The following is a 6,820-nucleotide window of genomic DNA, read 5'->3' on the forward strand; positions in this document are numbered from 1 at the left end:
GGAATCTTATAGTTTTATCTGCTAATTGAATGCTCATCCTAGTCTATTTGGGTTTCCCGATACCTAGTTACTTAAACATTTTGTAAGGCATGACGTTGATACTAGCCTCTAGATCAGCACATGCATGATTAACATCTAAACTACCAATTAAGCAACGAATAGTAAAGCTCCCTAGGTCTTTTAGTTTGTTGGGTAGTTTATTTTGGAGAATGGCCAAGAAAACTGCGTTCAGCTCCACATGTGACGCCTCATCCAACTTCCGCTTATTTGCTAAAAGCTCCTTTAAAAATTTTATTGCGTTTGGCATCTGCGATAGAGCTTCAATAAACTGTAAGTTAATATGTAATTTTTTTAAGAGTTTAAGGAATTTACCCAATTGTTCATCTGAGCGGTCTTTCCTTGTCGCGTTGGGGTATGACACACGAGGATTATATTCATCAGTCACTGGTTTGTTTGTATTTTGATCTACCTCACCTTGACCTTTGCTTACCACTATTTTTTGCCTCGGTTCTGGTTGAGGCTCAACGACTCCTTCGTCATCTTGAATATTAATTGCGTTGAGTTGTTCCCTTGGATTAGGTTCGGTATTACTTGGTAAACTACCTTGTGCTCGTTCGAAGATTAGTTTGGAAAGCTGGCCTATCTGAGTTTCGAGTCCTTGGATCGACGCTTGTTGATTTTTAAGTGCTGTCTCGGTGTTCTGGGAATGGGTTTCTGACACCAAGATAAAATTTGTGAGCATCTCTTCAAGGTTCAGCTTCTTTTCCTATTGATAGGGTGGTTGTTAGTAGCCCGGAGGTGGTCGCTGATTTCTTTGGCCTCCCTATGAGAAATTTGGGTGGTTCCTCCAACCTGCATTATAAGTGTTACTATATGGATTGTTTTGAGGTCGAGGATTATTACCCATGTAATTTAATTGCTCGTTATCCATGTTGTGGACATAAGGTTAGTATTCTGAATGGCTTGTTCCACCTCCACTTGCTTCGCATTGCATTACTGGGTGAACCTGTGAAGAACTAAGAAAACCATCAATTTTCTTATTCAAAAGTTCTACCTAATTAGAGAGCATGGTGACCGAATCGATGTTATAAACCTCGGCTGTTTTCGTTGGCTTTGTCCTCATGACTTGCCACTGATAGTTATTCAATGGCATCTCCTTTAGGAACTCATAAGCATCTTCAGGTGTTTTATTATTGATGGTTCTGCCAGCAGCTGCGTCAACCATTTGCTGAGTCGAAGGATTCAGGCCATTATGGAATGTTTGAACCTGAAGCCAAAGCAGTAACCCATGGTGTGGGCACCTTTTCAAAAGGTCCTTGTATCTCTCCCATGCATCGTAGAGTGTTTCTAAATCCATCTGCACAAAAGAAGAGATATCATTACGTAATTTACCCATTTTAGCAGGTGAAAAATATTTTAGTAAAAAATTTTCGGTCATTTGTTCCCAAGTAGTAATTGACCCTCGTTGTAACGAGTTCAACCACTGTTTAGCTTTCTTCCTCAATGAGAAAGGGAATAACCGAAGATGAATGGCATCATCAGAAATGCCATTAATTTTAAACGTATCGCATAGTTCCAAAAAGTTTGCTAAGTGAGCGTTGGGATCTTCATCCTGCAAACCATCAAACTGAACAAATTGTTGTATCATTTGAATAGTGTTAGGTTTTAATTCAAAAGTATTTGCAGCTACAGCAGGTCTAACTATGCTCGATTCAGTTCCTGTTAAAAAAGGTTGAGCATAATCATACATAGTGCGTGGAGCAGGATTTTGATTAACCGTAATTGCAGGAGGTAGTTGATTGTCTTGGTTTTCAGCCATCTCTTCTGTTGGGGGTTGAGTATCGTCTTCTTGCTCGTTCTCTGTGTATCTTAGGCTTCGCCTTATTTCTCTTTGGTTTCTGCGGACTGTGCGATTGATTTCTTCGTCAAAAAGTAATAGTCCTGATGGGTTTCTTCTAGTCATAAATTATAAAAACCTATCAGAAGAAAGAAAAAGAAAATTTGTAAATTAGAATAAAATTAAAAATAAAATTAGATTGCAAGAAAAATAAATGGCTAAAGTAATAAAAATTAAGTGTTCCTAATATTTTAGTTCCCCGGCAGCGGCTCCAAGAACTTGATCGCATTATTTCGTGATAGGTTTTAAATATTTATAATTAATCGTTCTTGAAACCAACTATTATTGTGATGTAGGCAAGTGTACTTATCGAACAGTAGTATAGTTTTAGCAAGACTGGATTGTCGAACCCAAGGGAACTAAAAGTACTAGTAATGACTATCTATTTATTATTGATAAATCGTAAATTATACATATTTTTACCCCATGTTTAATGCATTTTATGGATTATTTCTCATTATAATTGGTGAATTCGATGCTCCTAATGCTTTAATTCCATGTTTTATACTTAAGAGAGCATAGGAGAGCGAAAGGAACCAGAAACGGGCCAAAGTACGAAACCAACATGGCCTGAACCTCCTCACATGGGCAGACCACACGGCCGTGTCAATTTGGCAGGCTCGAGCACGGGCTTGAAGTAATCAAACACGGGTGTATGCCACGGGCGTGTCCCTGCCGAGCCCAAGTTGAGTCCAATTCGAAAAAGGCTAATTTTAAGGGCTTTTAGGCATTCCAAATCCTATAAATACACCCTAGAGGAGGAGGAGACGGTGAAGGGGGAGCAAGGAATTACTCCAAGGAAGTCGATTGATCCATCTAAGAAGTTGGATTCATCATCAAGACTGAAGATCTCTCCTCAATTTCCCTTCAGGAGTTTTGGGTTTTCTTTATGTTTTGTATTCTTTATTCTTCTGAGATGTTTTCTTATTTAGTTATGAACTAAAACCCCTAAATACGTAAGGGGAATGAAACCTAAGACGAATCTTGTTATTATTTTTTAAATCATATGATAAATATTTAACTTGTTCTTAATTATGTGTTCTTAATTCTTGTTTTGATATCCCAGGATACTAATTCAAGACATGCTCTTATTCAGAGGAGGAATAGACCCTGTCTAAGAGTACATTTGTCATAATTAAGCGGAGTTGATTGCGCACCTAGACATAGAGTGACAAGATTTTGCTGGATTAGGGTGAAACCTAATAAGAGGATCTATAGATCGAGTTAATGCAACCGTAGAGTGTTAATTAAAAAAAAGTCTCGGTAATTCATGTAACATCCCTTACCCATGTTCTAAGCCGGAACAAGGTACGGAATATTACAGATCATGAAAACATGAATTCACACATTTACCTGATCTTACGTAATTAATTCCTCTAGCTTGAACAAAAATAGATAACATTAACAGATATACATAAGTACAAGTAACTTATCAAATTTTGAAAATTAATATTTTAAAACAAATTAATTATGACACATAACAAAATGATTCACCCTCTATACATGCCATAATTCCAAAATAGTGTTTACAAAATACCAAAAAGTATTGATAGTGTGGATGGGTCTCCAACGATTTCCAAATCTCGAAGTGGCTTAGTAATTCTATAAGACAAGAAAAGAAAATAAGGTAAGCATATAGCTTAGTAAGTAAGTCTGAAATTGATATTCAATTTATCAAAGTAAAACAATCATACTAGTATATAATCACATATTAGGGACAAGTTTGTTTTTCGAGTCCCAGTTTAAAAAAAAATCATATCTCTAGCTAAAAACTCGAAATCCAATTCCGTAAATTTTCCCTGAAACTAGACTCATATGTATACTTACTAATTGTTTTCTAGAATTTTTGGTCTAGTCAATTAGTACATTTTATTAGTTAAAGTATCCCCTATTTTAGGGTTCAACTACTCTGACCCCTGTGCACTACAAACCACATTTCTCCCTGTATAGAATTCCAACGACCATGCTGTTTGTTTCCCTTAAAAATATACTCAATAAGGAATCCATGAATATAAAGTATGATTCTTAATAATTTTTGTAAAATTTATGGTGAATTTATAAAGTCAGAATAGGGGATCTCAAATTTATTCAGACCCTGTTTCACAAGAATTCAAATATCACACAATATAGAATTCTTTTGCTTCCCCTATTTCTTTTATGTGAAAATAGACTCATTAAGATTTATTTTAATACATCATTTGAATTTTTATTCAACTTCCACGATTTTTGGTAAATTTTTAAAATCATGTAACTGCTACTGCCCAACACTATTTTATTTCTAACATTCACTCTTGCATAATTTCACCTAGTCCTTTTTGTTATACCAGAATTCACTCAATTATCGAGCACATAGCTCCTAACTTTTCATAAACATAAAGTTGCACATATCCACCTTATAATAACTTTCACATATTATCACTTTATCGATTTTCCCTGTTGAACTCAACAGAAAAATAACAAATATATCATTGTTTACACATATTTCCCCTTTCCACACTTATAGCTAAAGCTATCTGATACGCATAGTAGCCTGCACTTAGTACTACACATGTGACCAACAATCTGGTACACGTAGTAGCCTGCACTTAGTACTACACACGTGACCTCACCATCTGATACACGTAGTAGCCTGCACTTAGTACTACATACGTGATCGAAGTCATTGAGTACGCATAGTAGCCTGCACTTAGTACTACACATTCGACTTAACAGTATGGTACACGTAGTAGCCTACACTTAGTACTACACACGTGTATGTATTCACAATGGGTCATTCGTATTGTTCCTGTTCCGAGGGTTCAACCGGAAAATCTTTCCATTTTCACCATTAACACTTATTCATAATCTAATTAAATTTGCAAGTTTCCATCATTTAATCATTCTATGGAAAGTTACCAATTCATATGATAACAACATAAAATAATATAAAAAAATCGATAAATTATTCATGTACAAACTTACCTCGGTGCAAACTTTAGAAATGTTATAATTTAGTCCGAAAGCTTTTCTTTTCCCCAATCATGATCGATTCCACGTCTTTCTTGATCTATAACAACACATTTAGCTCATTTAACACTCATACTATTTATTTCAATCCAAAAATCACATTATGGAAAAATTACGTTTTTGCCCCCAACTTTTACAAAATTATGATTTTTCTCCTAGGCTCGGAAATTTAATTTCAGCCCTTATTCTTATGTTTTATGACATGCTAAACATTTTTCTCGTCTATGGAAACATCAAATTCTCACTCTAACATGTACTTATGAACATTAGGTATTTTTACTAATTAAGCCCTTTTACTCATTTTCACTCAAAACCGAGTAGCACAAGTTGTCTAACATAATTTAAAACCTCATATTCTATCATAAAACACCAAAATACACAAATTTTAGCTATGGGTATTTTTCCAAATATGAACCCTAGGTTGAATTATTGCTAACATAAGTTAAATCGAGCTACCGGGATTTCAAAAAACATAAAAATCATTAAAAACGGGGCTTGAAATCACTTACTATGAAGCTTGAAAATTGAAGAAAACCTAGCTATGGAGGAGAGCAAAATTCAGCAGCATATAATTGAGAAGATGACGATTTTTGTGTTATTTTTCCCATTTTATTTCATTTAATATACAAATGACCAAAATGCCCTTACTACTAAACTTTCCAAAAATTCAATCCATGTCCAATTTTTGTCCATAAACTTAGAAATTGCTCAAATTACTATTTAAGACCTCCTAATTAATATTCCAAAGCAATTTCATACTAAAAACTTCTAGAACACAAGTTTTGCAAATTATTCGATTTAGTCCCTAATCTCAACTTAAGCGCTTAATGCATAGAATTTCATCACGAAATTTTCACTCAATCATGAAATCATATCATAAACCTCAAAATAATTATAAAACAATTATTTCTATCTCAGATTTGTGGTCAGAAAACCACTATTCCGATTAGGCCCTAATTCGGGTTGTCACAATTCTACCCCCTTTAGGGATTTTCGTCCTCAAAAATCTTACTGGTAAAGAGGTTCAGGTACTGTTTCCTTATAGCTTCCTCAGGTTCCCACGTAGCCTTTTCTATTCCATGTATGTGCCACAATACTTTAACTAAGGCTATACTTTTTTTTCTCAACTGTTTAATTTCCCGAGCCAAAATCTTTATTGGTTCCTCCTTATAGGTCATATCCAGTCGAATTTCAATTTCTGTTAGAGGAATCACATGTGAAGGATCAGAACGGTAACATCGCAGCATCGACACATGAAACACATTATGAATCTTTTCCAACTCGGTTGGCAAGGCTAGCCAATAAGCCACTGGTCCAACTCTTTCAATAACCTTATAAAGCCCAATGAAACGCGGACTCAACTTGCCTTTTCGGCCAAACCTTAAAATTTTCTTCCACGGAGATACCTTTAGAAAAACTTTGTCACCCACTTGGAACTCGATCTCTTTTCTCTTCAAATCCGCATATGACTTTTGTCAATCTAAAGCAGCTTTCAGACAATCACGAATCACTTTCACTTTCTCTTCAGTTTCTTTAATCAAGTCAACTCCGTGAATCTGTTTCTCACTGAGCTCAGTCCAATACAAAGGAGTCCGACACTTGCAACCATACAATAGTTCGTACGGTGCTATCTATATGCTCAATTGAAAACTGTTGTTGTAGGCAAATTCGACCAAGGGTAAATATTTCTTCCAACTGCCTTGAAATTCTAAAACACAACATCAGAGCATATCCTCGAGTACCTGAATTACTCTTTCAGATTGACCGTCAGTTTGTGGATGAATTGCGGTACTGAAATTCAATTTCGTACCCAAAGCTTCTTGCAACTTTTTCCAAAACCTCGAAGTAAATCTCGAATCTCTATTCGAAATAATAGACATAGGTACTCTGTGTAATTTCACAATTTCAGAAATATAT

General features: G+C 35.4%; 1 non-coding gene across 1 annotated transcript; it reads left to right on the top strand.

Annotated features, from left to right (window-relative positions):
* Positions 1–1,283: 1,283 nt before the first annotated feature.
* LOC128292313 (small nucleolar RNA R71) lies at positions 1,284–1,390 on the top strand. Its single transcript, XR_008282298.1, has one exon. It is a non-coding gene; the product is annotated as a small nucleolar RNA R71 (small nucleolar RNA).
* The last annotated feature ends 5,430 nt before the right edge of the window (positions 1,391–6,820 follow it).

This window comes from Gossypium arboreum, chromosome 4 (assembly GCF_025698485.1).
Source record: "Gossypium arboreum isolate Shixiya-1 chromosome 4, ASM2569848v2, whole genome shotgun sequence".
NCBI lineage: Eukaryota > Viridiplantae > Streptophyta > Magnoliopsida > Malvales > Malvaceae > Gossypium > Gossypium arboreum.